At 40.2% G+C, this 13,918-nt stretch overlaps 1 protein-coding gene across 7 annotated transcripts in view; it reads left to right on the top strand.

The window, feature by feature from the left end:
* Window positions 1-13,918, top strand: part of ZNF529 (zinc finger protein 529) — a 77,023-nt gene that overhangs the window by 22,361 nt on the left and 40,744 nt on the right. For all 7 annotated transcript variants that reach the window (XM_059382965.1, XM_059382962.1, XM_059382963.1 and 4 more), the window contains 2 exons: window positions 7,781-8,857; window positions 9,911-9,970. The gene's annotated coding sequence lies outside the window, so the exon portion shown is untranslated. The remainder of the gene's footprint in view (window positions 1-7,780; window positions 8,858-9,910; window positions 9,971-13,918) is intronic.

The raw sequence follows: 13,918 nt of genomic DNA, 5'->3' as shown, positions 1-13,918 counted from the left end.
AGAATGCTAGTGAGTTGTGGTTTGACAACAGAACACAAGAGAAGTTGAAATAGAGAAGTGTATTACTCACAGGTCTTGGAGGAAGTACATAGCATGCCTCGAGAGGCCAGATGGTAAGGTCAAGGCAGAGTGCAGAGAGAGGTAGTACCTGGGGCACAGGTCTTTATTAGAGTCCATGGATGGAATGTGTTAGGGTTCCTGGGTTGGGGCTGAATTGGTCAATACAAACTGAGAGTGGCATTTTAGTAAGGCTCACAGCGGTCTTATTTCAGGGGCACATTAGGCACATAGATGCTGGGAGGCAGGGGAGACTTGAACAGAAGGCTTTTGGGAAATCGTAACAGGAGCTTCCACTTGCTATAACTCTACAGACTGCTATGTAGAGCATGTGCTTTTATGAGGGGCTTAGTGTCAGTTTAAGATTTTGGCGAGGCACTTAGCCAGACAAAATGTATGCCAAAGCAGCAATACCATGAAATAGTATAGCTAAACTCTCATTACTGTCAATAAATTTGGGGAGTTTTTTAAAGTTTTGTTATGCCTTTTTCTCCCTCTCTGCTTATGCTGGTATTCCCATTATGCACATAGTGGCACACTTCACTGGTGCCCCCACATTTCTCTGAAGCTCACTTTTCTTCATTATTTTTTCTGTCCTTCAACATGTATACTCTCTAATGACCTATTTTTTAGGTTGCTAATTCTTTCCTCTGCTAGTTCGAATATATTGTTGAGCCCTTCTAACAAAATTTCCATTTGGTTCTTTGAAGGAATTTCTCTTTTTTAAAAAGATTTTATTTATTTGACAGACAGATCACAAGTAGGCAGAGAGGCAGGCAGAGAGAGAAAGGAGAAAGCAGGCTCCCTGGTAAGCAGAGAGCCTGAGCCTGATGCGGGGCTCAATCCCAGGACCCTGGGATCATGACCTGAGCCCAAGGCAGAGGCTTTAACCCACTGAGCCACCCAGGCGCCCCAGGATTTTCTATCTTTTTTGAGAAACCTTATTTGATATAGCATTGTCATCATGCTTTTATTTCTTTAATATGATTCCCTTTAGTTCTTTGAATATATTTACAGTGGTTTCTTTGAAGTCTTTGTGTGTTAAATCTGACATCTGTTGCTCTAACAGGCAGATTTTCTTTTTTGCCAGTGTAGAATCATACTCCCCACCAAGTGGGGAGCCTGACGCAGGGCTTAGTGCCAGGACCCTGGGATCATGATCTGAGCAAAGGTAGATGCTTAACTGAGACATCCAGCTGGCCCACAAATAGACATTTCAGATAAGATATTGTTATTGCTGCATTTACCAGCTTAGGAAAATGTCAGAGGAAAATGGTGTTTTCAAGAGGAGATGGAAGAAGGGCCTGAACTGTTCCATGCCCAGAAAAACCAGTGAAGGGGTATAAATGAAGCAAAACCAAACCAAATCAAACCAAACCGAAAAACAAAGGGAGTTGTTGTTGTTGTTGTTTTTACAAAGTTTGATTCTGGGAAACTAATGTTTGGTTTCATGGTTTAAAACTTGCTGAAAAGAACAACATTCGCTTGGGCTTTGTTAGAGTATCTGTTGTATACTGCATCACTTTCTTTCTGACCTCAATATGGAAATTAAAGAGGGAGGAATAGGTAAGCCGGGAATATAGAAGGGCTGATCCACTCCTGCTCTAAACACTGTCACCCTTAGCTGGTGGGAAAAAGAGAGCAAGGGAAGGGAAAATAGTTTTAAATGTTCTCATTGTTTTACTGTATTTTAGGGCTTTTTGATATAAAATTTGTATATACTGTATCCATAGGTATGAAAAATATCAACTGCCCTTATTAAGTACCCCTCAATATACTCTAGTCCTAGGCAAACATTAATTCACTTATTTATTTGCCTTTTCTGGACATCTCATATAGATGGAATTATATAACACGTGGTCCTTTGTGACTAACTTCTTTTATTTACCATAGAGTTTTGAAGGTTCATGTTGTATATAGTATGTATCAGTATTAATTTCTTTCTATTGTGTGGATATGCTACATTTTGTTTATCCCTTTATCAGTTGATGGACCTTTGGGTTGTTTTTAGTTTGGGGCTATCGTGAGTAATGCTATCATGAATATTCATGTACAAGGTTTTCATTGAATATATGCTTTAATTCTCTTAAATATATATGGAAGAGTAGAAATGGTGGGTCATATAGTAATTCTATGTTTCACTTTCTGAGGAGCTGTTATGAATAATGCTGCTATGAACGTATGTGTGTGTTTTGCATGGACATATATTTTCATTTCTCTTGTGTATATACATGGGAGTAGAACTGTGGATCTATGTTTAACCATCTGAGGAACTGCTAGATTATTTTCCCCAGGAACTCACCATTTTATATTCTGCCCAGCAGTGTTATGAGTTTTTGCTTTCCTATGTCCTTGCCAATACTCATTATCTTTATTTTTGATTATAGCCATCCTTGTGGGTGTGTACTATTTTATTATTATTTTGCTTTGCATAATAGTAGGGTCTGAACTATAACTTTAGCCTGTTGGCTAAAGGAGGTCATGGGATCGTATTATACCTTTATGTATACAGAAAGTAAACAATTCCCTTAACATAAAATCTTGTAAGTATTTATTGGCATTCAGTAAAATACCAATGACAATTTAAATATTATTACCAGGCTAGCAAACAGTGAAATAAACAACTAATTAGGTTTACAGGTTTAGAAGGTAAGCGAAAGGAGAATGAGGCCAATATTCATTTACTATTCTTAGTTCAACACCTTATTATATCAGGTTCTTTGAAATAAATTAAGCCTTAGGCTAAGATGTTTACTTTGTAAGATGAAACAGGACTTAAAAGCTCAAAATATAATAGAAAAATGCAGAGGAAATTTTTAAAAGACACAATATAATGTAGAGCATCTGACGTTCTGTAGTTAGGATGAGATTTCATGTTCCGTTTTATACAATCCTATCTTTGCCAGTTTCTCACTGTTTCATCTTCTGCCTCATGATGAATATGTGAGCCACCTAAACAATGTAGCATGTACATCAAGAAACCATATATATTCATACTCACAAGACATAAAGGTAAATGTATGACGTTGCTTACAGATCCACAGTTACTGACCCCTTTCGGAACTGGGCTGTCTGTACCATTAACCATCACCAGCCAGTGATGGATTCAGTAAGGATCCAGGCTGTCATTACCTCCTGTCCCACCAAAACGCAACCTCCCACGTTGACACTGCTGAAGGAAAGGGGGCATATCAATATGATTTACTTAGCTAATTAACAAGAATTTATAGCAATCTCTTTTGGTGTGCATAGTGCCTTACATTATACAACTTTCAGCTGTTTTTTAGTTTTGTGACATACAGGTAGAAAAACACTCATTTATTGAATGACTACACTGCAGGCACTTTATATTCTTTATAAATACCCTTTCATTTACAGAGAAGGGGCAGAGCAGCAGCACGTCTATCTTCATTTTTTATCTGAAGAGAATGAGTCTCCGTGATACTAAAGGTTGTATTAATGAAAAATGCTGCATGTGGAATCTAGATCTGTTTGACCCCAGAACTCATGAACATTAACCTGTATCTGACTCTCTCCACACGAGGTTGGATCTGGGAATACCTGCTGGTCAGGAGGCAGCCCATTTTACATCAGATTGTAAAAAAACTTCACACTCATACTTTAGCCCCCATAAACCTCTAAACTGGGAGTAATGGGAGGGCAGGGAGTGCAAAGTGACAGGCTTGAATCTTTAACCAATACTTTTTCTTTCTACAGTCAGCAGGTTTCATTTTCCCAAATACACAGACTAAGAAAAGCAATGACACTGCACGTTAGCCTTAACAACTGACCCGTTATCCTGCTGAGCCTTCATCTTCCAAGAGCTGTTGCTCAAGCCTCCTTTAGTGCCACATCCCACCTCCCTAATATCTTGTTATTCAAGCTTATACTTGGTTCTTCTGTTAGACTTTGAATTCTACTGGATCTATCAGGTTTTCTTTATTCTTCTTCTTTTTCCTCAACTGGATTAAAAAATATTCTATTGCTTTTAGAGGTTACCCTTAAATTTTTAACTTTATCTTTGATTCGTAATTAGTTGGCATTTCAAGAAACACCTTAGAATGCTTTAAGCACTGGCGTGCCTGGGTGGTGCAGTTGGTTAAGCATTCAGCTCTTGGTTTGGGCTCAGGTCAGATTATCTTGGGGTCCTGGGAATGGGACTGCATTGGGTTCTGCGCTCAGTGTGGCCTCTGCTTGGGACTCTTTCTCCCTCTCCCCCTTACGCTCTTTCTCTCAAATAAATCTTAAAAAAAAAAAAAAAAGGAGAATGCTTTAAGTACATTCTTTCTATTGTTATCTTGTGATTTTAATGTTTTGAAATCCCATTAATCATTGTTACTTAGTATATGCATAGACTTCACAACATATTTACTAATTTTATCTCATTCTGTTTTTCCAGGTTTAATTTACTTCTTGCTACCATACATCCTTTAGAAATTCTCCAGTGAGTCTATGAAAGAAAAAAGTGGACAGTATTGAATTTATGTTCAAAGGCAGGCTTAGGACCCCATTTCCTCTTTTACTGAGATTCAAGGCCTACTCTATTCCTAGGCACTTGTCATCATGAACCTGCCCCTCTTGTTCTGGTTTGTTTTGTTTTGTTTGGAGTGCTTTGTGTATAGAAAGTAGGCTTTCCGGGCGCCTGGGTGGCTTAGTTGGTTAAGCAACTGCCTTTGGCTCAGGTCATGATCCAGGAGTACGGGGATCGAGTCCCGCACCAGGCTCCCAGCTCCACAGGGAGTCTGCTTCTCCCTCTGTCTCCTCTCTCATGCTCTCTCTCAAAATCTTAAAAAAAAAAAAAAAAAAAAAAAAAGTGGGGAAGAAAAAAAGAAAGTAGGCTTTCCCATCTGTTCTTTCAACCATAGACTACTTCCATGCCTTTGGTGTCTGTTAGCGAGTGGAGGCATATAAACAAGGCATTCCAGGGATGTGACTACAAGGGAGAGATGCAGAAACATGATCCAGGGGGCGTCTGGGTGGCTCAGTGGGTTAAGCCGCTGCCTTCGGCTCAGGTCACGATTTCAGGGTCCTGGGATCGAGTCCTGCATTGGGCTCTCTGCTCAGCAGGGAGCCTGATTCCTTCTCTCTCTCTCTCTGCCTGCCTCTCTGCCTACTTGTGATCTCTGTCAAATAAATAAATAAAATCTTAAAAAAAAAAAAAAAAGAAACATGATCCAGAAAGGTGAGCTGGAAAAGGAAGGAGGACACAGTGTGAAATGGGACCTCCCTTTTCGCCACTAATCTAGTAATCTGATTTTACCTCTGCCTGTACTTACTGGAAAACCAGGGTCTGTGGACATGAAGAAGTCTTTCCTTTGTATGGGTTCTCCTAAGCACTCACTACTTAGATATCAAATCACTGTCTAGACAGGACAGTTCATTCAAGAAGTTATTTAATTCAAGAGTTATTTAATTCAAGAGAATATATTTACGTTTGTGGGGATGAGAAAGGAGATACTAAGTGAAATACCCAATTAAGTGAACATTATTTAAAATTAGAAGAACCTGGAGAAGGCACAGGTTTATCTGGTGAGAATAAAAGGAAATGACCAGTTTTGTGAAGGGGAATCATATCTCCACGAAGTTTCAAGATGGGAAAATGCTCATATATTCTAGAGGGAAAAAGAGTATTTCAGAAAAGAGAGAAGAAACATTTTACCTGAGGCATGGCTTTAAGATTTGCAAGAAAAGACCTTTTTCTCTTTTGGATTCTTTGTTAAAAAAGTGAACAAGGGAGACAAGAGAGGTAAAAGAAGCAATGTTAAACCCTACTTACCATAAGAACTTCCATAATAACTTGATTAAATCTGCCTAGTTAAGTAGTAAACATTTACTATTAAGTATTAAGAATCAATGTGTTAAAAATTCAGCAATACAGGTTTGAGTAATAGAGAAGAAACTGATTATGTACTTCTCTGCACTGCAGGCCTGTCATACGGAATACATTTTTCTAAGTTTCAAATAGTAATTTTTACAGCAAATTTTTTTTAGAGAATAAGACTGTGACTAGAAGTATTGCAGAATATTTAGAGTGTCTGAAAAATTATTAAATCACCATGATTTCATCTAGGAAAAGGCGGGGAACCTCTCAAATCTGTTAAAAGCACATAGTGATAAAAAATATTTTTAAAAAAGTGTTTTTTGGGGCACCTGGGTGGCTCAGTGGGTTAAGCCACTGCCTTCGGCTTGGGTCATGATCTCAGAGTCCTGGGATCGAGCCCCGCGTTGGGCTCCCTGCTCGGCAGGGAGCCTGCTTCCTCCTCTCTCTCTCCTGCCTCTCTGCCTGCTTGTGATCTCTCTCTGTCAAATAAATAAATAAAATCTTAAAAAAAAAAATGTGTTCTTCTTGTGTGCTACTACTGAATCCTGGTCATTTCTTTATTATTATTGTTATTTTAAAATTTTCCTAGTCAGTTCAACACATTAGGATTTGCTAATAGTATTCCAAGTATGTAGTCCTCTCATCTGTAATTTTACCTCTTACTTTCCTATTCTGTTTAAAAAAATAACATGTGTAAGTTTAATGTTTACAATGTGATGATTTGAAACATGCATATATTATGAAATGATTACCACTATAAGGTTAGTTAACACTTCTATCCTTTCATATAATTATCTTTTTTGTTTTTGTGGTGATAATGTTTAAGACCTAATCTCTTAACTTTCAAGTACATAATATATAGTATTGTTAATTATAGTCACCATATTGTACATTAGATTCTCTAAAACTTACTCACCTTTTGTATCCTTTGACCAGTATCTCATTTCTCCCACCCTCCTAACCCTTCGGCAATTACCAGTTTGGTTTTTTAGATTTCACATGTAAGGGAGATCATACAATATTTGTCTTTCTCTGATTTATTTCACTTAGCATATAACCTCAAGGTCAATCCAAGGTGATCCAAGGTCACAAATGGCATGATGTACTTAATTCTAAAGGCTGAATAGTATTCTGTTGCATATATATATACACATTTGCTTCATTGATTCATCCATCAGTGGATACTTAGATTGTTTCCGTGCCTTGGCTATTGTGAAGAATGCTGCAGTGAGTATGGGACTGCAGATATTTCTTCAATATCTTGTTTTCATTTCCTTTGGATAGCTCTATATTGCTATTTTACTTGATTAGAAACATCATAACTCCGCAAACAGAATCAAGATGACACATACCTGACTAGACACAGTGCTTCTCAATTATTCATTAATACCATGTACAGTTCTTATTTCACAGTCACCGTGGAATATACAAAATCATGATAAGTAAGAGTTTGTACAGACACCTTCAGTTTCCTATCTCATCCACTTCACAAAACCACAATCCCATGGACCTTACATAACTCCACTAAGCCCATCTCATAATTCCATACCAGAATACCAAATCTTTGAAACCACTTACTGCATAGACACAATGAGCTTCAAACATTTGTCACTCACAGTTATTCTGCAAGGTTTATCAGCTTCTTAGAAAGCTAAATATAGGGGCACCTGAATGGCTCAGTGGGTTAAGGCCTCTGCCTTCCGGTAGGTCTTGATCCCAGAGTCCTGGGTTCGAGCCCCGAGATCGAGCCCTTCTTGGGGCTCTCTGCTCCGCGGGCAACCTGCTTCCCTTCTCTCTCTGCCTGCCTCTCTGCCTGCCTGTGACCTCTCTGTCAAATAAATAAATAAAATCTCAAAAAAAGTTAAATATAAACTGACCTATTACCCAGCATTTTTTTTCTAGGTATTTACCAAGGAGAAATGGAAACGTGCCAGCTTTATTCATAATACATAAAACCTGGAAATACAACAAGTGTTCAAGAGAAAAACGAATAAACAAACTGGCATATTCACACAACTGAATGCTGTCCATAAATAAAAAGAATGAACCACACAACATTAATAAATATCACAAAACTGGGATATGCAAAAGGAGACATATGTAATTGCAGAACTGACAAAACTAAATTACGGCGACGTATCTCCTAACTATGGCTGTTTCTGTTGTGAGACTGACTGGAAAAAGACACCAGAGAACTTCCTGGCAGTGATGGTATAAAACCCGCACCAGGGCAGGAATACACATACTTAGCCTCTGCAGTGTGCCAGATGCCATTCTGGGTGCTGGGGCTTTCTCAAGGGGCAAAACCGACAAGAAAACTCTTCACCCTCTGATTCACGACCCCGGGCCTGGGGTACCGCAACATGCAGGCCTGAGGGGAGAGAAACCTCCACAGGCTCCCTATTCTCGTCTCAGCCGTTTCCGCCCAAACTGCGATACCCATTCAGCCTTTCTTGGCCCGACCGCCCTCACCACGGATTCCCGATTCCTTCCTGGTCCTCCTACGCTAGGTTTCGGATTCTTTCCTTTGTTCTCAACGCTCCGGGATTGGGGATTCCGCTTCTCTCCAGGTCCTCCCGGACACAGGTTTCTTCCATCATCCTCTTCGCCCCGCCTCCGGCTGGCTTCCGCTTCCCTTTTCCTTATTTCCCCAACCAGGTTTCCAGTTTCTTCCTCGGCTGGGGCTCTGGTTCAACCCAGGACCCCACCTCGCTCTCAAAGAATCAGCCGGCTCTTCGGCGTCTGAAGGGCCGTCTGTGGCAACCGTCCTTCGCCCAGGAGGAGCGACCCGCGCACCCTCTAACTCCCAGGACTTTCCCCGGGGTGGCGCGGACTTTGCGACCGTTGCCCTCCCGGCTGCGCTCGAAAACCGGGACAGTTTCAGTGTTGGACTTCGTTTCCCACAGGCCCCAGGGACACGAATGAACTTCGACTTTTGGTTCCCCTTCCGGTATCGTCGTGGTTATTGGAGTATGCCTGGTGAGTTGAGCTGACCCAGGTTACGTTGTGGGAGCGGGTTTCGGTGTGGAGGCCCTAAGCTCCGCGGGCGCGGGGTGGGGCGGGTGGAGCCAGGGGGCTCGTCCCCGGCCTGAACCCGGGTGGACGTTGGTTTACGGTGTTATTGTCTGTGACGAGTGTGTGGTGTTACTGTGTGGTGTTAGAGCACGCGCGCGCACGCGTGTGAGTGAGAGTGTGTGTCGGGCCCTTAAGTGCCCGGACTGGTATACAGTTGGGTTAGTGGGACTATCATTACATAGTCTCCGGTGATGTGGGTGTCCGATACTGGGACCGAGTGATTCTGTGACAGCTCGGTTGTACTCAGTTTGAAGGAAGTGGGTGTAAACCTGTAGGAGTTTGAAGTTTTGTTGTTGTCGTTGTTGTTTTGATGAGCTTGTAAGTGTGTGTAAAATAGGGTTTTTTACATATATATATATATCACCTTGTCCTCAGTACCCAGCCTGGTGCTCAACACAGGGGGACATTGGTGAAGTGAGTGTTGCCCACCCAGGATCCACTCTAAGTTCCATGGTTCCTTGGAACGTGTTTCCCTGGATTCTCCTTTGTTCTTACACCCTAGGGCCAGTTTGGTCTAGCTGTAGAGAACCAGGCATCAGAGGGGAAGTCATTGATTTCATGCCTAGAATGAAAGTCCCAAGCAGGAAGGTACATCTGAAGTCATGGGATGAGAATTTAGCCTTGCGCTGGACTTCAAGACAGACTTCTGGGAAGACATGAGGGGAGGGGCACAGGGAAAGGATTTCTTCCTGAGCGAACCTCTTTTGACACACCGGAGGGCATTTACATGTTTCAGAACCACACCTGTGCCCCCTAGAAACTGCTATGAACTTAGATTCCAGCACTGGTTACAGGTGATGTTGACCTGTTTTTCTGAATTGGTAAAAGTCAGCAGTATCCTAGTTACCTCTTACTTCCACCTGGGTGTGTGATGGGTAATGGGTTATGTCTGATGGTGGACAGTGTGTTCTTACGTAGCCTGTCCAGGGTCTCAAGAGTTTCTTCTTGGTCCTGTAGTTCTGCAAGAGAAGCCCCCTGAAGTGGAGGAGAGCGTTGCCACTTAAAGGCCTGTTCAAGGTCAGTTCATGTTTATTTTTCTGTCATGTATATTTATTCTACAGAACGTTAAATATTTGCTATCATTCTAAATGTTAAGACCTAATTGTGTGCTGTCCATTTACCTGGTCCCTAGGTTGCTCCTACCCAATTCATAACAGGACCATAGGGAGGAGTCCCCTTCTCTTTCCAGTGCCTTTGCAAATGCCTTTTTCCTTCTCAGTTAATATTCACATCGCTGTTGGTTTATTCAGTTTCCCCATGTGCTCTATTCTTTCCAAAGGATGGTACAGAAATAGAACTAGTTGAACTCTTCAAGGATAAACTAAGGACTTATTTTAGAATGTGTGTTGTCAAGGAAGAGACTGGTGGTTTGGTAGAATAAAACACCAGATAACCTTAGATTTTATTCATAGACTTGATTTTCAAAGTCAGGAAGACATTTTAGGAATAGGAATATGATTGGAGTTTTGTGAAGAGAGGTTCGTGTGAAGAGGGCAGGGAGTTTTTCCCGAGAGTCCATGAGATTTGAATGGTGATGATTATGTCTTGAGATTTGGCAGTATGACTCTCTTTCAGACCACGAAGTGGTATAAACTGCGAGAGGCAGCATGGTATATTGGTATTTGAGTTAGAAGCAGCATCTTCTTTTTTTATTAAAGACTTTTTTTTTTAAGATTTTATTTATTTGACAGACAGAGATCACAAGTAGGCAGAGAGGCAGACAGAGAGAGAGGAGGAAGCAGGCTCCCTGCGGAGCAGAGAGCCCGACGTGGGGCTCGATCCCAGGACCCCAGGATCATGACCCGAGCCAAAGGCAGAGGCTTTAACCCACTGAGCCACCCAGGCGCCCCAGAAGCAGCATCTTCTTATGGAAATACAATGCAGGCCACTTGTGTAATTTAAAAATTTCTTTTGCACACATTTGAGAAAGTTAAAAGAAACAGTTGAAATTAAGTTGGATAATATAACTTAAAAATATCATTTCAACATGTAATAATATAAATAAGTGGAAATATTTTAAATTCCTATCTTCATACTAAGTTTTCAAGGTCTGATACATATTTTACTGTTATAGTACTTCTCAGTTTGAATGCTAAATTTTCAATGGTTATGGTAAAGTGTAGTTTTATCAAAACAAGACCAGTGCTCTAACCCCTGAGCTATGGAGCCTAGTTATATCAAAACAAATTGTATCAAAACAATAAGACAAAAAAATTAAGTTGTGTTTAATTGAAAAACATACTGCTTTTGTATTTGAATTAAAAATTAAAATGGAAAATTCAGTTCCTTGTTCACTCTAGCCACATTTCAAGGAGGTCAGTAGTTATTAGTCTTTATGTTTTATAATTTTATGTTGTAAAATGTAGATAATGATCATATTAATGCCTGTTTTTGTAAAGATTGGATGCATTAACCTGGGCACAGCCCTAGAGCACTTAATAACAGTCTTGCACTTAACAAGAAACAAAACTTTGTACTCAAGAAACAAAACTGTTGTTATGTGAAGATTCTAAGTATTCACTGTAAATTTTCTATAAATCAAGAACAGTGAAAATATAAAGTTAATTTTGATGGGCATTTACTTATTTTTAAAGGTTTTATTTATTTGTTTGACAGAGAGAGAGAGACAATGAGAGCAGGAATACGAGCATGGAGAGTGGGAGACGGAGAAGCAGACTTCCCACCAAGCAGGGAGCCCGATGTGGGGCTCAATCCCAGGACCCTGGGATCATGACCTGAGCTGAAGGCAGATGCTTAACGACTGAGCCACTCCGGCACCCCTTGATGACCATTTAAAAGAATCTTTGAAAATCACATTTGCTGATGTCCTACAGTAGAATTTAACCTAGGGACACCTGGGTGGCTCAGTCTGTTAAGGGAATGCCTTTAGCTCAGGTCATGATCCCAGGGAGCATGGGACTCCCTCCTCAGTGGGGAGTCGGCTTCTCCCTCTCCACTCTCCCCCAGCTCCTGTTCGCTCACTTTCTCTCAAAAATAAATTGGGGGGAGGGGCGCCTGGGTGGCTCAGTGGGTTAAGCCGCTGCCTTCGCTCAGGTCATGATCTCAGGGTCCTGGGATCGAGTCCCGCATCGGGCTCTCTGCGCGGCAGGGAGCCTGCTTCCCTCTCTCTCTCTCTGCCTGCCTCTCCATCTACTTGTGATTTCTCTCTGTCAAATAAATAAATAAAATCTTAAAAAAAAAAAAAAAGAAATTGCTAATAAATAAATAAATAAATAAATAAATTGGGGGAAAAAAACCAAAAAACAAAATACTTCTTAACCTAAGGCAAATTGATTCTATTTTTGTTCTCACAGGGACCATAAATCTCTTGAAATTCTATTCAAAATCATTTAATATAATGCCTAACATTTTTAATTTTTATTTTTGGTTTGTTTTATTTGCAGAGTATCTTTAATTTCTTGGGGTTACATGAAACATATATGAAAGTTCAAAACTAAGTTAATCACATTCCATAAATGTGATATAATAACATATAGGTAAGAAAAACTATGTAGTCTTAAAAAGGAAAATGATATTAATATTATACAATATATTTCCATAGGAAGAAGAATACTTCAGATTGCTAATATTATATATGAATCAGTTTTACTAAGATTGCATTTGTAAGCAATCTTGTAAGAATATATCTAAAATATCACTCATTGAATAATAAAAGAATGAAGGCATGTATAAGCACATACTCTGTACGAAACACGTTTTTGCCTCATTTACACACGTTTTCTTATTTAGTCTTTTTAATAAAATTCAGGAAAACTGAACCAAAATTCAAGTAAATTAGAAGATCTAATTGGATTTCATGAGTCAGGCAGCATCCCATTTAACAAATAGTAGGGCGCTCCACTGAGCTGAACAAAAGGAAGGTTTTAAAAGGAAGAGAGGGCATTAAAAATTTTTTTTATTAGCAAGGAATGCATTGTTTAAGCAGGATTAACCTCCTGAAGAGAGCTGACAGGGTCCATCAGTAAATTTCATAGTTTTGACTAGAAAATTCCATGTTGACTGGTTAAAGGTTACATTCCTTGGGGGTTGAAATTGCAGTTAGGTTAGGTATTAAGTCTCAGTTTACTGACTTAGGGCCCAACCTAAGTGATGCTATTTTGGGTCTGTGGCTTTCTTTTTAACAATTCGTCTCCTTTGATCAGCTTAACTGAGAGATCAGAATTTAACACATTAGTACAATTTGCTACCACTTGTTAGTTCTTGCCGCTTTTGGTGATTCTTTGCGCCGCATTCACAGGTCCTGACTTTTGGCTTTATCTCTAATATTCATAGGTTACAACTTTAGGTTCACAGTTTTTAAGTCAGTCATCCTCTTTTTTCCTTTCTGATTTTCCAGTCTTAGAGAGATCATTTGGTTAGTGGTCAGTGGCTGCAAATGTACACCTAATGCTTTTGAGAGAATATAAAGCATCAAGGAGATTATTATGATGACTGTAAGTGGATAATTCTCAATGTTAGGGGTGCACTTTGAAGCCATGATCCCCAAGACCCAGAAAAATCAAACTCAAATAAGTTAAAGAAAAACTGTTAGGGGCGCCTGGGTGGTTTAGTGGGTTAAAGCCTCTGCCTTGGGCTCAGGTCATGATCCCAGGGTCCTGGGATTGAGCCCCGCATCGGCCTCTCTGCTCCGCGGAGAGCCTGCTTCCTCCTCTCTCTCTGCCTGTCTCTCTGCCTACTTGTGAGCTCTGTCTGTCAGATAAATAAATAAAATATTTTTAAAAAAACCAACAAAATAAACTCCTGCGGAAGGCATCATCTTTTTAAGTGGCTTTTTTGGTGATCTTATGTAAATGATTTTCTAATTCCCCAGGAGTGTTAATCCAGGTAGAGCAGGTGGTGGTGTACACAGCACAGATACCTCCTTGCTCAGCTAAAAGATAATTGAGAGTTATGCCGTTAGCAAGAACAACTTTGTCTAGGCCAGCCTTCTCAGGCCCCCTTCCT

The sequence above is a fragment of the Mustela nigripes genome, chromosome 17 (assembly GCF_022355385.1).
Source record: "Mustela nigripes isolate SB6536 chromosome 17, MUSNIG.SB6536, whole genome shotgun sequence".
NCBI classification, from domain to species: Eukaryota; Metazoa; Chordata; class Mammalia; order Carnivora; family Mustelidae; genus Mustela; species Mustela nigripes.
The sequence above is the reverse complement of the archived record's forward strand: the minus strand, read 5'-3'. Positions and strand labels throughout refer to the sequence as shown.